Raw genomic sequence first — 17,379 nt, forward strand, 5'->3', positions numbered from 1 at the left:
AATCTTTCCCAGCATCAGGGTCTTTTCTAATGAGTCAGCTCTTCACATCCGGTGGCCAAAGTATTGGAATTTCAGCTTCAGCATCAGCCCTTCCAATGAATATTCAGGACTGATTTCCTTTAGGATGGACTTGTTTGATCTCCTTTCAGTCCAAGGGACTCTCAAGTGTCTTCTTCAACACCACAGTTCAAAAGCATCAGTTCTTTAGTGCTCAGCCTTCTTTATGGTCCAACTCTTACATCCATACATGACTACTGGAAAAACCATAGCTTTGACTAGACGGACCTTTGTCGGCAAAGGAACGTCTCTGCTTTTGAATATGCTGTCTAGGTTAGCCATGGCTTGTCTTCATATGGCATCATAAGCCTACTACTGCTAAATCACTTCAGTTGTGTCCGACTCTGTGTGACCCTATAGACGCAGCCCACGAGGCTCCCCCATCCCTGGGATTCTCCAGGCAAGAACACTGGAGTGGGTTGCCATTTCCTTCTCCAATGCATGAAAGTGAAAAGTGAAAGTGAAGTCGCTCAGTTGTGTCCGACTCTTAGTGACCCCATGGACTGTGGCTCACCAAGCTCCTCCGTCCATGGGATTTTCCAGGCAAGAGTGCTAGAGTGGGGTGCCATTGCCTTCTCCGTAAGCCTACTACCATATCAAAGTATTCATTGTATTGTATATAATGATAAGATATAGGCCATTTCAAAGAATTATAAAAAATAATAAAATGAATAATCATTCTCCTTTCTAAACTATGATTTATGATTAATAAGATATCTTCTTCTGATACTTCCTGTTTCATTTTTCTATTTTATGTAATAAGAAGGAGAAAATAAGTTAGGGGATGGTAACAAGTTGGGCTATGGTCAAAATCTTAAATAAGATTTAGAAAATTGAAAACTTTTACTATATATTTATCTTGAGCAGTAAGAGCAGTTTGCTTCACCATCACTATTGTAAGGACTACAAAACTGAGCCAATGAATTTAAATCATGGCAAACACCTGAAGGAGGCTGGATCCATTCTATCACATTTTTCTAAATTAAATGTTTTTCATGAGAATTCTAGATGAGGAGAGGTGGTCAATATGATGAATTAGAAGGAAATTCCAGCACTCACCTCCTCCCACCAACAAAATTACAATTATTTACAGAGCAGAGTTTATGAAAATGACCTGAACACTGGCAGTAAAGCTTTTCTGCAACTAAACACAAGACATGTAGGACGGTGGAGGCACAGTATAGCCAGGATTCACACCCCAGGGATTGTGACCTATGAATGGGAGTAATAGCACAACCTTAAAGGTCATCCCCAAGGGGTCTGAGCCCCACACTGGGCTCTCCAGCCTGAGGATCCTGCACTAGGAAGAGAAGCCCTCAGAGTATCTGACATTGAAAATTACATACAATTGTGCACAGCAATGAGACAGAGGAATATGTACCAAATGAAGGAATCAGCTATAACCTCACACAAAGAGCTAAATGCAGTAGAGATAAGCAATCCGTCTGATAAAGAACTTAACATAATGATCATAAAGATGTTGAAAAAAATTGGGAGAAGATTGTATGAACAGTAAGTTGGAAGTCCAACAGTAAGTTGGAAGTTTTTAACAGAGTTAGAAAATAAAAAGATACAGAGATGAAGAATACAGTATCTAAAAATAAACTAGAAGGAATGCACAGTAGAACACAGAAACAGCAGATAGATGATCTAGAAGACAAAGTAGTGGAAATTAGCTGTAGTGAACAGGGCGGGGGTTGGAAATAAACTAAAAAGGGAGATACCTCAGCAATCAGAAAAGAAAAAGAGATCCAGATTTGAATGGAAGAAGTAAAACTGTCTATTGTCTGCAGATGACATAATACTATAAAAAGAAAATCCTAAAGATGCTACCCTTGTGCACTGTTGGTGGGGTTATAAATTGGTATAGCCACTATGGAAACCAGTATGGAGTTTCCTTAAAAAAAAAAAATACAAAATGAAACTACCATATGAATCAGTGATTCCACTTTGGGTATTTATCTTAAGAAAATAAAAACACTAATTTGAAAATATATATAATACCCTAAAATTTAATTTAGCATTTATTTAGGGTATCCAAGATAGGGGAGTAACCTAAGTGTCTATCAATAAAGGAATGGGTAGAGTATGTGTGTATATTTTTGCAATGGAATGTTAGTCATAAAAAAATCTTGCCATTTGCAACAACATGGGTGAATCTACAGGGTTTTATGTTAACTAGTATAAGTCAGAAAAAGACAAATGCTATATCATTATATGTGGCATTAAAAAAACTTAAACAAAATGAAATAAGATTCATAGAGAATGAATGGGCAGTTTTCAGAGATTAAGGGGATGAGGGCACAATAGATCAGGGAATTAAGAGGTATAAACCTCCAGATGTAATATAAGCCATGTGTATGTAATGTATAGGCTTCCTTGGTGGCTCAGACAGTAAAGAATCTGTCTGCTATGCAGGAGACCTGGGTTTGATCCCTGGCTTGGAAAGATCCCCTGGAGAAGGAAATAGCTACTCACTCCAGCATTCTTGCCTGGGAAATCCCATGGACAGAGGAGGATTGCGGGCTACTGTCCATGGGGTCTCACAGAGTCAGACATGACCGAACAACTAAACACTTCTCTATGCTATGTAATGCATTGCATAAAGAATATTGTCAACAATATTTTAATAACTTTGAGGATAGATGTTTGTAAATGTCAAATCACTATGTAGTACACCTGAAACTAACATAATACTGTATGTTATCTATATCTCCAAAAAAAGAAACTGGCAACCCATGCTGAAAGCTCTTCAGTGGAGAGCCATTCCTACAGGGCAGAATCCAAGTTCCTTTGTATGGGTACATGGACATTCATTTTCTGCCTTTGCCTGTTTTTCCAGTCTCCTCTTCTGAGCCTCCCAACCTAACCTATTACAAAACAATCTAGATGACAGTGTGTGTGTGTCTGTGTGCTGATTGCTGGATTGAGCATCTATACTGAAGTCCTCTCAGTTTCAGTGGTACTCAACACAGACAAACTGAATATCATGGAGCAGTATTTTGCTCATGTTAATCATTTTGGGAAGCTCTGTTAAAAAAAAGTGTAACTGCAGGCCATATAGCTGTAACAGGAAGTATTGCTTTTCCTTATTCTTTGTTACATGAGTTTTTTTTTTTTTTTTTTTTTTTTTTCATCTGACCTGCCTGTATTTTGAAAGAGTTCCCAGTTATCCAAATAAACCAACAGAGTTTAGATTGAATGTGTTGTAGGCTTAATGGCGATTAATTAATGGCCCTCAGAAGAGGGCCTTGACTTGACACAATCAATGGTAGATTGGCTACTTCCAGATGAAAATGGTTTTGCTCCCCAAAACAAAAGCATGTTAAAGACTACTATGAATCTGTACCCAGTGTGATGTGTGTTTCTTCTCTTCCCTTTTGGTTTGTAAAGCTTAAAGGAGTATTCTAATATGACACCTTTGTCCTGGACTAGTGTTTTACTGTCTAGGTACTTACTATGCTGTAGTGGACAGTTCACTTATCACCTACCCAAAGGCTAAATGGTGGGAAAGAGATTGAAAGCATTTGGATAATATTGTAAAGAAATCTGTCAAAAATATAATAATAATGCAAAAAACAAATATGTAACATTTATTTCAGATTTCTTATACTGCTGTATATTTGTATAAAAATAATACTCTATTAAATCAACATAGCACTTTTAAGGAAGAGTTCTAAATAAGGTTCTGTGGACTGGTTGCAGGATAGGGTTCCAGTAGATTGTGAACAAACTGTGCTCATGATCAAAATCTTATGTGTATGGTAATATGGGAAGTTTTCTTGGAAAAATGACCATAGTTTTCATCACATTCTCAAAAGGTTCTGAGACAGTGCCTCTCAAAATAACATCATCTTTGCATTACATTTCTCAAAGCAATGTACCTTGATTGTTTCTTTTCTTTTAGAAAATAAAACGCCAATACCGTATAGTAATGCATATATATGGAATTTAGAAAGATGGTAACGATAACCTTATATGCGAGACAGCAAAAGAGACACAGATGTATAGAACAGTCTTTTGGACTCTGTGGGAGAAGGTGAGGGTGGGATTATTTGAGAGAATAGCATTGAAACATGTATATTATCATATGTGAAACAGATTGCCAGTCCAGGTTCGATGCATGAGACAGGGTACTCAGGGCTGGTGCACTGGGATGACCCAGAGGGATGGGATGGGGAGGGAGGTGGGAGGAGGGGTTCAGGATGGGGAACACATGTACACCCATGGCTGATTCACGTCAATTATGGCAAAACCACTACAGTATTTTAAAGTAATTAGCCTCCAATTAAAATAAATAAATTTTTTTAAAAAAGAAAATAACAGTGTGGAGAGAAACAAAATTATCATTGTTCTTATTTATTCATAGGAGAATGAGATGCATGAATGTTAAGGAACTGGCCCAATCTTACAGGCAATAATTTTAGAAATCAAGCTGAGGTCCCAGGAAATTTGATGGCTAGTTCAGTGATCTTTCTTATAAGATGAAGGATGATGTAGTTAATTTTAAGCACATTGGATACACTTCTTTAAAAGTAAAACCATAGATTCAAATTTATTTTGTCTGAAAAATAGATGCAAAATGTTTCTGCTTAGAAGCTGTCACTTGATTTGCCCAATAGATCTTGGTCTAATACTACAGCCCATATCCCTGTAGTGTTATATTTTGGATTCTGGGAGGAAAGAATAGTGCTTTATGAATAGTGTGAATATTGAATTCTGTGGAGAGTCAGAGGATGAGGGGAACTTATTTGTAAAGCAGAAGTCCTGAAAGAGCAATATTTCAGGTCTTTGCCCTCAACAATAAAAGAAGGCTATTTGATAAGCAAAGTCAAAAGGACTGTCCTTCTTTACACATGAAAGGCAGTACAATACTGATGTATCCAAACAAAAGATTACAGAAATAAAAATGAGTTTTTGTTTTTGTATTTTTCCCTGTTTTGATTTGGCTTGACTTTTTGACCCCTCAACTGAACATTCAGCCAGCACTAATAAAATAGGGAGTAACTTTTGCCACCAATGAAAAGTAATATATTTTTTGGATGTCCCAAAGTTAGGGGAAATATATAAGATTTTAAGACTGAAATAATTTTTGGTTAGTAATAAGGTAACATTGCCCACATGCAAATATAAGAAATGAGATTTGCATAATGGATTGAAATAGGTGACCAAGTAAAAGATCTTACTGTCTTTCTAATTCTATCAGGCCAGGGCAATATTGATAATACTACCATTCAAGCCTCCTGTATAAAAGTTTAAACATGTTTTGATACATCATTCTTGTTATGAAAAAGAAACTCCTTTATTGCAGTGAGCTTTCAACTTCTTCAATTCACAAAATATGCATTATCTATCAAGATTCAACTAAAGAAACATAACCCATAGGAGATACATATTAAGGGATTTATTGCAAGCAATTGGCTTACGCGGCTATGGTGCTTGCTAGTTCAGTCTCAAATCTGTTGGACAGGCCACCTGGGAAAGGGCACCTGGACATTTTTTTTCTCCCTTAAATCTTGGCTCTTCTCATAAGGTATTTTGACAAATTGAATTAGGACTACCTAGATATCTAGCATAATCTCCTTTACTTAACATCAGCTTATGATTGATATTAATTATTGCTACAAAATAACTGCAGAAATACTTATAAGTGTTTGATTGACTACCTAGCCACTGTATACTAGTCAAGTTGACACATAAAACTGACCATCACAATGTATTACTTATTCATTTGGCACTTAGTGTATTAAGTATTGCCTAGACTAAGTTAATACCATTCATTCCCATGACTGTACTAGTCCAAAATTGTTCCAAACCCCAGATGTCAGCACAGTTTTCCCCTAAAGAGAGAATAAATATATTTAGGTTTGCAGACCATATGGTTTCCATCATAACAAAAGTACATAAATGAATAAGTGTGTTCCAATAAGACTTTACTTATGGAAATATGTGATCTTCCCTTGGGCTACAGTTGACTTAACTTCTGCTGTAAACCTGCATTTAAATTCTTAATATCACCATGGATTATGGAGCACTTGTGAGCAAGATGCTGTCTTGAAGCCTACACCACTTGGAAGTAGCATAAACATCTTAACATCTAGTTGGAAGAATGGATATGCAAATAGTGGAATACAGGTCAAGGTTAAAACTGGTGAAGTTCTACTTACAGTGTTCCGGAAAGACAGATAAGACTGTCTTTAAATATATCTGTGGGGTTTAGGTAGTATTTCACCAAATAGTTGACCTCTGATTTGGCCCCTCAGGAGGTCTCTAAATATAAGGGGTAAGGAAGGAACAAAGAGAGAGAGAGGGGAGAAAAGGACAGACTCATGGAAACATTTTTGGAGGCAGAAAACTAAACAAGTTTGATGGGCAGTGAATAATCCAGCATCACCAAAGGATGTGTGGAAAAAGACTGAATTTTATACTAGGAAGCTGGGCAATTATCCTGTAGGAAATGGGGAGACCATAAATTAAAGTTGAGGAGAGTATATATTTGATTACAAAACTCCATAGAGTCTCATAACAAACAAGCAATAACTGGGGCTTTCCTGGTGGCTCAGTGGTAAAGAATCTGCCTGCCAATGTAGTTTGAACCCTGGTCTGGGAAGATCCCACATGCTATGGAACTGAGCCCATGCACTACAACTATTGAGCTTGTGCTCCAGAGCCCGGGAGCCACAACTACTGAGCCCACATGCCAGAACTACTGAAGCCTATGTGCCCCAGAGCCCATGTTCTGCAGCAAGAGGAGCCACTGCAATGAGAATCCCATGTACCTCAACGAGAGAGTAGCCTTCACTCCCTGCAGCAAGATAAAAGTCAAAAGACCCAGCATAATCAAAAATGAATAATTAAAATTAAAAAAAAGAAGAAACCAAGTTATCTGCTAGATACTGTTGGTGACCTGCCTGGTACTAATTCTCCCTTTTCCTTGTATACTCCAATTATTTTTTAAAGATGAATCTCTTCCCATGTAGACCATGCACTTTGAGGAGAACAGTTCTGTGTAGTTTGAGGAGTAATCTTTAATGTTCTAAGAATAATCTCATCTGCCTTATTATGGGTACAAAACAAAACAAAGATGCTTTATTCTGTAAGAAAGGAAGATGAATATATATATATATACATATATATATATATATATATATATATATAGCCACTGTATCCTAGTCAAGTTGACACATAAAACTGGCCATCACAATGTGTGTGTGTGTGTGTGTGTGTGTGTGTGTGTGTGTGTATATATATATATATATATATATAATTCACAAAACTTCCCATTTGCAGATCATTTCTCTGACAACTAAAGCCTAACTTATTAAATATTTTCTTAATATAAGAACTGCATGAGTTCTGTGTACTAGATACAAAATTGGGAAGTAGATTTAAACAGTTTTTAAAATTTTTAACAGATTTAAACAGTTAAAAATATCTGTGGAAATTAAATAACCCAGTTAAACTAAGACAGGGCTTAAATAAGAGTGTAAAATAGAAGTTGTACTATATCCCTATTTGTCAGTTTAATGTTTCTACTATAATGCTAAAGTGTAAATTTTATTTTAAAACCTAGACTCACATGTGAAGCAGTCCAGTGGGGACACATTTATAGAGAAAAGTTGTTTTCATTTTGTAGACATACACCATGGTTCTGTTCTGTTCTTTTTACTACATAGAATGAATGTCTATATCCAGGAAAAAATATGTTGCCTGAAATGATATGTAGCAAATTATTTATTTAGGGTATATTTTGAAAAGTATATGTGAAATGCTAAGGAGGTGAATAGCTATGAAGTGGCTTAGCCCCTTCTCTAGAAATTATGTGTCCTGTAAATTTAGTGTACCTGCTCATGTCTGTTTGCAATTTATATTTAGTTTTTCGAGGACCAAAAAAAGAAAAAAAATTGCTTTTGCTCTCCTAACTTTAGTAATTATCTCTAATTATAGGAAGAGTTCTCTATGTGTGTGTCAAACAGCCCCTGATTTTTTTCATTTCATCTGGTTGCATGTTTTAACTTGCACTGTGCTTCCAAGCATCTCTTGGATTTAGATCATTAGCATCTCCACTAACATAGCAGTCAAGGGAACCACAAGAGTGTTTGCCTGCTGATAACCACAAGGGGGGTGGGGAACACACCCCGTCATTTGTTGTTCTCATTTCCAGTGAGAATCCTGTCAGTAAAGTTGGCTTAATGTTCAGTCACAGAATCTGCACTGTTACAAAGGAAAACACACAAAGGCAAGTTCAGGATGAATTACTCTGGAGTCTGGATATGTTCTCTCCTGATTGACTCCTTTGAAAATTGCAGAAGTGTTTTGTGCATTATGTTTTCATTCAGCCAATGCACATTCCATTACTATTCCAAAATCCAGAAAACCTGAATGTTTCCTCATCTCAGAAGTAGCTAGTATTTTTCAGAGCTCTCAAGATGTGGCATGAGAAAGCTTCCATAGCTTACTAAAGCAGAGCTGAAAGTCATAAGATTAGGTAGTTAGGGGTTGAGTGGGACATCCCACCAACACTGATGGCACAATTTAGCCTCTGTTCACAATGAGGGCTTCATCAGCTTACCTTCTTCCCTGGCTTCTCCACTGTGGGTACCTGGGCCTGAATTTCCTCTCTATTCCAAGATTTACAAGAACATTCACTCTGGGCATTGCTGATGGACCAACAATTTTGTTTGTTGTTGTTGTTTTTTTTTTAAATAGATAAGTAACTTTCTTTTTTCCCCAATATTTATTGATTTGGCTGCATCTTAGTTGTGGCATGCATGATCCTTGTTGAGGCATGTGGAATCTTTAGTTGCAACAGGTAGGATCTAGTTCCCTGACCCCAGGGATCAAACCCATGTCTCCTGCATTGTTAGGCAGATTCTTTACCACCCAGCCACCTGGGAAGCCTAGCTTATCACAGACCAAGAGATAAGCTTCTCAGGATATTCTGAGTCCAGTCCAGATCAGATTATCCCTGCAGATACCTGAACTGAACTCATGTTTCTATTTGTTTGACCCTGAAGTTTTGTGATTGTTTATTATATCATTGTAGTGGTGGAGACAATATGGATTATGCCCAGAAGACTTCTTGCATGCTGAATTCTCCACTTGGCAACTAGTCTTTATGGGGGCTTTGTATGAATTTTAAAATGTGTAGACATGCCTAGTGAATATCACTCAGAGGCCTTTACTCTTGCCTGATCACCCATCCCTGAAAAGATGACCTGCATTTTGTGGTCATTCATATTCTAAACCCACACTGCCGTCTCTAACCACAGTTAATATGATTGTGTCAACTCTGAGACAGATTGTGGGAGGCTTCTGTATTCAACAGCTGCTGGCAGACAAGACAAAGTTTGTAGGGATTATTCAGAGCAAGGTCTGGATAGAACGTAGCTGTGTGTCCACGTGTATATTTTAATCGGTAACCATGTGTGTGCTTTCTGGAGGGTATGCAGATGAGAGTAGGCTCCAGAATTCTGGTGGGACACCATGAATATCCATGTTTTCATTCTCATTTAATTTAAAGTCTGTGATTCTGAATTGTGTCCTGGAAATGTGGAAGCTGTATGCAATATACAAATAGAGAGACTGGTAGGTTACAGGCTACCCGTGAATACTATTATTTCATAATTGGTATGGTATTTCTCAGAATGTCTTAAAGTTTTTCATTATTCTGACCAGATGTATTGATCTTCTGTTGTGTACCCTGGGTGTACAAAGATAACTAAGGCTCCCTCTCAGTTCCCAAGGGTGTCAAAGCCTAGTCAAAAGACAAATGCAGAAAGTATTTTTGTGTAGTATTAGAAGTGATCTTTTTCACCAGTGATTAAAGTACTATGGAGAAACATAGTGAAAGTTGTTTGGCATGAGAGTACAGGCAGAGTTCATGGAAAGCTTCACAGAATAGAATTTTATAAATGAGTAGGTTAAGTAGAAGTTCTAAGGACTTAAGTTCTTAAAAGACAGGAGGAAGGAAATAAAACTTCCTAGAGAAAGGGCACAGCAAGAGTACTTGAACTGTAGAGAGAGATGACATCACTAAATTGATGATAGGTAAACTCAATGGTGTCTTGAGTCAGGCTTAACAAATGAGAAAAGAACAGAAAGATATGGGGAAATTGAGGATTATGGGAGACAGAAAAGAACATTATCCTGCAAGCCATAGATAAATAGATATCCTGTTTGACTTTATCCTGTAAGCCATAGACAAATATATATGAAACACAAAAGTATAAAGATCAGATTTGCATGTTAGAAGTGGAATTGTGGAGGATGGGCCTGGAGGGTGGGAGCAATGCTTAGATATATGCTGTTCATATGGTTGCCAGCAGCCACATCTGCATACTGAGTACTTGAAATGCCTTAGTCAGAATTGAGGTTTATGTGCAGAGCTGTGTAAAATATACACTGGATGTCAATGAAACCATTTAAATAGAAGATGGTAAATATCCTTCTAATCATTGATGCTGATTATATTTTGAAAATGATAATTTTTTTGTATACTGAGTTAAAATGTACTATCAAATGTAATTTAATCTGTTTTCTTTTTAACTTGTTTAATGTGGCTACCATAATTTTTTATAATTATGAATGTGGTTTGCAATATATTTCTCTTGGACATCCCTGCTGGAGACGATACATGATTGATGATCTCAGTTGTGACTAAAGTGTAAAGACAGGGAGACAATTTGACAGCTATTAAAGGAGGGGAAACTGGCAAGAGTCTTGTGGGACTGGAAGAACTGAAGAGGTCTAGAATTGCTTTGAGAGTTCAGACTTGATTGACAGGGACAGTGTTGAGTTCAATAAGTAGGATACAGAACCCAAGAAGAATAAGAGTGAAAATGTGAGTTTGGTAGTCAATGTATCGAGTGTACTGTTCTGGTTTTAATGGGTAAAAGTGGAAAATAACAACTTAAATATTTCTGGCATTCAGAACCAAAACTGTACCTCAAAATAGACTTAATGGGGAGTGGGTAGGAGGGAGGCTGAAGAAGGAGAGGATGTATGTGTGTGTGTGTGTGTGTATTTATAATATATATAAATGTATATGTATTATAACTATATATGTAATTACGTATATATATAATTATGACTGATTGCATAATTATGACTGATTCACATTGTTGTGTGGCAGAGACCAACACAACATTGTAAAGCAATTATCCTCCAATTTAAGAAATACAAAAGTAGACTTATGAGTTATTGGCCTATACAAGAGAAAAGAAATCATAATCATCAATGATATTGCTTCAGAAAACAAGGATGGAAAAAAAGAAATAAATCATGGGGTTTGGAAAAACCAAGGAGAGCCAGCTCTCTGTATCTGTAGATTCAACCAAACATGGATTGAAAATCTTTTGGGGAAAAAAATCCAGAAATGTCCAAAAATGTGCCAGCATCTATTTACATAGTATTTAAATGGTATTAAGTATTATAAGTAATCTAGAGATGATTTGAAGGATGCCTTATATAAAATAGCATAGATTATATGTAATATTATGCCATTTTACATAAGGGACTTGACCATATTCAGATTTTGGTATCTAGGGGTATCCTGGAATCAATCCCCCCATAGGATGAAGCAAAGAAAGCCATTAAAAAATGAAGTTGGAGAGATGGGGGAAGACTTCAAAGACTGTGGTATAGGAAATTTGTGGAAGAGCACATCAAGAATAAGAGAAGCTGAGCTTTGTTTTTTGTCAAAGGAGAACTCATGTAATAGTAAGACATGGTCTTTGGATTCAAAAATTAACCCTCCATTCTTGACCTTATTCTGGTTCTGAGAAGTTTTGTCAGCATCCAAAATATTCTGTTAATTCCATATTAGTAATAGCTTCAACAGTCTTGTCAACTTCAGTCAATATGTCTTCCTCTCAGTTGTTGTAATTGTTACTTGAATTTTAAAACACAAAATAATGATCATCTATTTTAATAACTTGATTTGGGGGGCACAGAGTGTAAGAATTCAACATTATTTTATTCCTGTGACTCACCAAAGAGTTTGGATAGTTCTTTGATTTACAGAAATAGTCTATAACCTCTGATGTCTATTTCTGTCCAAATTTGAGGGTTTTAAAATATTGAAGTATATTGATTTACAATGATTGTATTAGTTTCTTTTATATATATATATATATATATATATATATATATATTCTTTTTCAGATTCTGTTCCATAAATGTTATTACAGTATATTGAATATAGTTCCCTGTGTTATACAGTAGGCCTTTGTTTTCTATTTTATACATGGTGTGTGTAGTAGTAAGAGCAAGTTGCAAAAAACATTGGCAGAAAATGAAATAGTTTATCCAAATGCACAAAGGCAAGGAAAAGAGCTATGGAGGACAGAAACCACTTTATTATGATTAGAAGATTCTTTAGATGTAATCAGCTCTCCTCCCAGGCACTCTCCTTCTTAAAACTGAAGGGTGGGCTACTTATTTTTTCAAGTCCCTGACAGGTTACTGAATATCATTTCCCTGTCATTATTATGCTGTCTTCTCAGACTACATCCTACTCCATGTGAACACCTACTAAGCACCTCACCATCCTCTCACATCAGGATTTTGACCCTAGATCACAACTTCCTTCTCACCCTCTAGGTCTGTGATCATTCTGGGTAAGTTGGAGATCATGTGCTTATCCATCCAGCACATGAGCCTCTCAGCTATTGACTAATATCAAAAATCTTTCTTATGAACCCTACTCTTAGGTTTCTTTTGGTTTCAAGAATAGAGCTTCCCTGGTTGCTCAGTGGTAAAGTATCTGCCTGCAAGGCAGGAGATGTGAGTTTGATCCCTGGGTTGTGAAGATCCCCTGTAGAAGGAAATACCAACCCACTCCAGTACTTTTGCCTGGGAAATCCCATGGACAGAGGAACCGGTCGGGCTACATACATTCCATGGGGTTGCTAAAGGGTCCGACACAGCTTAGCGACTAAAACAATTTCAAGAATAGTAATTCCCCTAACTGTAAGAATCTTATTCCTCAAGGTATAGAAGAGATGTCAGTCTATTTTCCTTCATTGCCCTCAGCTTCTACTCAGGAAATTTACTTAAATTAGAATGATGACCCTACCCTTTCCAATTATAGTTCTTTTGAATGGGGAGAAACTAACTCAAAGCCAGGCAATCTATTGCCAACCAGCAGACAATCAGAACCTCTAATTAAGGAATAGTCATTGTAGCTAGGAGACATTGAACACCCAAACAGAAAGATCTGGTAAAGTAAGATCCAGAGTCAGTATATAACAAGCCAGAAAATTTGCACTTGTCAAAGTTATGAAGGAACAAACATTAAAAGGTTTTCAGACATGAGCAGTCTTCAGAGAGGACAGTGGAACAGATGTAATAAAGAAACACGGATGAAAAACTATGGTCAGAAAGTCAGAGAGAAATTGAGAGACTGCATTTTGATGATTTTCTATTCCCCATGAGGCTCAGTTATAGTTTCTGCAGTTTTCTGTTCAGTGCGATTCACCTATATTTTTATAATGATCTCTTTGTTTACTTGAACTTGCTTGACTGTACTTCTGCCTTTTCCTCAAAATGATCTCTAACCAATATAGATATTACCTCTGTTTGTTTCTACCACTGCATTCAGACTTGTGAAATATACATGTAAGTGATCAAGAGCCTTCTCCATTCCCATTTATGCCAGAGAGAAAAGCAATCAAAATCAGTTGTGGAATTTCAGCCTTACAACTCCTGAAAAAAAATTTTTTCTTGTTCACTCCTAAAACTAAGGACCAATATTTATCATTTTGATCATTTAGACAGTAAAACTGTCATTATGTAAAATATTAAATCTTTTTCAAGTCATGCTATGACTTCATGTTTTGCAAGGATGTCTGACTTATGAGCCCTAAATTATACTAATACAGTTTTCATATGTATAATATAAAAATTTCATGAGTATAAACATTTTCTCATTTTGTTTCAAAACAGGAAATAATATTTGACATTGTAGAAAAGGGATGGGCATACTGTGGACCGAATCTAGCCTGTCACGTTTTTAAAATAAAGTTTTTTATTGTACCTACACCCATACCCATTCTATATATTTTCTGTGGCTGCTTTCATTCTACAATGGCAGGATCAAGTAATTGCAATGAAGACCATATAACTTGTAAAACCTGAAATATTTCCTATTTAGTCCTTCACAGAAAAAAGAAAAATTACTTACCCCTGCTTGTAGAAATATAGGATACATTATTTATCAACTTAAACATTAGTAGAAAACATAAGTGACTTAAGTGGGGCTTAAATTTCTATATATTTACTGGATTATGAACTCACAAAATGCTCTACCTTCTTCTATGGAATAACTGGAATAATTTTTTTCTGCACAGAATCATGATAAGCAGGGAAGGATTGTTTGGTGATTTTAAATACAAAGCATCTTTAATAAAACGATGAGACAGATGGTATTTTATTATCTGCAATGAATAAAGTTAAAACAAAGAATTCAGTTCAAAGAAATGAAATCCATTAGGAAAATTAAGAAATAGGAAAGATGGGATTGTATTTAAAAGTATAGGATGGCTTCAAAGAAGCTAAGTAGGCAAAATTATAAAATTACAATGATCTAAAATTCTAATGGAAGCATCCATTGGATGGAAAGTAGGCTAGGCTATTATAAAGCAGAACAAAGATATTTCACAATTAAAATTAAGGACAACTTGTTTAAAAATACAAAGTTATGAGACTGAAGAGACAAACTAAAATCTGAACTTTATATTTCTCAAATCATAAATAGCATCAGAAACTATCTATTGAAGAAAGCATGTGTTAACATGATTATCGATAAATAAAGCACACTGTCATGAGCTAAACAGTTCTTTAAGCATGATATATTACAATGTTATACTGCTTGTTTTCTTTCTCTCCATATTCTCTCCTCCATCATAGAGATTATATGTTTGCCATTTTGTTTTCACATCCCTCTCCTCAATCAAAACTGCTAGTGATTTCCCACTGAACCGTGGCATTTTAGAGCTAAAATCATTAAGTGCTATCAAGTCCACTAACACACAAGGGCAATGAGAAACGTAAGGTGAAACAGTTTTCCTATGTGACATATCTGAACAAAAAGTGGATGTTCAGATTGAACCCCAAGGCCCCTGATAACTAGATCAGTGTCTGTCTATTATATTGAGCTTTTCTTATATACGGTTTTCTTTGATCTTTATGCTTACTGGTTTGTTACTTGAAAATCATTTGCTTGATACACTGCTTTTCTGGTTTGCTGCTTCACATTTGGCTATAAAATTCATGTCCAGTCTCAGTTTTTCTGCATTTCTCGCATGATAATAAAGTGCTGGAGAGCTTTGCACAATGCTCATTACATAGAAAGCACTGGTAAAGTTAACTGCATTTAAAGGCAAATAGGAAGCTCCTTTCTTCTTCTGTGAAGCATGATTTTCCTTTCTCTTAATTGCTTTAGAACATGTGTCCTGATATATTCATTTGGCTTGTGATACCTTCTCCCCTGTGTTGTCCTTTATTTTTTCCCATACTTGTAACTGTGGTGTAATCCAAATATATTGTGAGTCCTTAAAGGCAAAGATGATTTGTAACACTCTGAACATAATAATTGCTCAATAATATTTGTTAAACACAATAGAAATTAAAAGTACTGTTCTCCATTGTGGCTGTACCAATTTACATTCCCACCAATGCTGTAGGAGGGTTCCCTTTTCTCCACATCCTGTCCAGCATTTATTGTTTATAGGCCTTTTACTAATGACCATTCTGACTGGTGTGAGGTGCTATTCATTGTAGTTTTCATTTGCATTTCTCTATTAGTGATGTTGAGTATCTTTTCATGTGTCTCTTGGTCATCTGTATGTTTTCTTTGGAGAAGTATCTATTTAGGTCCTCTGCTCATTTTTTGGATGGCATTGTTTGTTTTTCTGATATCAAGCTATATGGATTGTTTGTGTATTTTGGAAATTAACTGCTTGTTGGTAGCATCATTTGCCAGAGAAGGCAACGGCAACCCACTCCAGTACTCTTGCCTGGAAAATCCCATGGACGGAGGAGCCTGGTAGGCTGCAGTCCATGGGGTCGCAAACAGTCGGACACGACTGAGCAACTTCACTTTCACACATTGGAGAAGGAAATAGCAACCCACTCCAGTGTTCTTGCCTGGAGAATCCCAGGGATGGCGGAGCCTGGTGGGCTGCCGTCTATCGGGTCGCATAGAGTTGGATACGACTGAAGTGACTTAGCAGCAGCAGCAGCAGCATTGCTTGGAAACATTTTGTCTCACTTTGTGGGTTGTATTTTCATTTAGTTTATGGTTTCCTTTTCTGTGTAAAAGCTTTTAACTTTAATAAGGTCCCATTTTTTTATTTTTGTTTTTATTTACAGTACTCTAGTAGACAGATCCAAATAATTTTTGCCGTGATTTATGTCAAAGAGTGTTCTGCCTATATTTTCCTCTAAGAGTTTTATAGTATCTGGTCTTACATTTAAGTCTTTAATCCATTTTGGGTTTATTTTTGTATATGGTGTTAGAGAATGTTCTAATTTCATTCTTGTACATGTAGCTGTCCAGTTTTCCCAATACCACTTATTGAAAATACTGTCTTTTCTCCCTTGTATATTTTTGCCTCCTTTGTGGTAGATTAATTGACTGTGAGTATGTGGATTTGTTTTTGGGCTTTCTATTGTATTCCATTGATCTATGTGTGTGTTTTTCTGCCACTACTGTACTGTTTTGATGACTGCAGCTTTGTAGTATAGTCTAAAGTCAGGGTGCCTGATTACTCTAGCTCCATTCTCCTTTCTCAAGATTGTTTTGGCTCTTCAGGGTCTTTTGTGTCTCCATACAAATTTAAAAAAAAAAAACAACTTTTGTTCTAGTTCTGTGAAAAATGCCATTGGTAATTTGGTAGAGATTGCATTGAATCTGTAGATTGCCTTGAGTATTGCAGTCATTTTAACAGTTTTCTTTTTTTATATGTGAAATCTAAAATACAAGAAACCAAAGAAAAAAACCTACCAGAAACAAAACAAAACAAAACAAAACAAAACACCATACATACAGAGAACAAATCGATTGTTGTCAGAGGTAGAGGGGTGAAGACTAATGTGTATTCTGTGTCCACAATGTGCCAGATATTATGGTAGAAACTTAACATGTATTATCTTATTTAATTCTCAAAACAAGTTTGTGAGGCCCTCCTTTAAAACAGACAGCTTCCATATTAGCTGTCAATTAATGAGCACTGGACTCTAAAACTTTTTACTGGACTAATACACAAAGTCGTTTCATACCATCTGTCTACCTCTACCGACTAAACTGCCTCAACATCA

The sequence above is a fragment of the Bubalus kerabau genome, chromosome X (assembly GCF_029407905.1).
Source record: "Bubalus kerabau isolate K-KA32 ecotype Philippines breed swamp buffalo chromosome X, PCC_UOA_SB_1v2, whole genome shotgun sequence".
Taxonomy (NCBI): domain Eukaryota; kingdom Metazoa; phylum Chordata; class Mammalia; order Artiodactyla; family Bovidae; genus Bubalus; species Bubalus kerabau.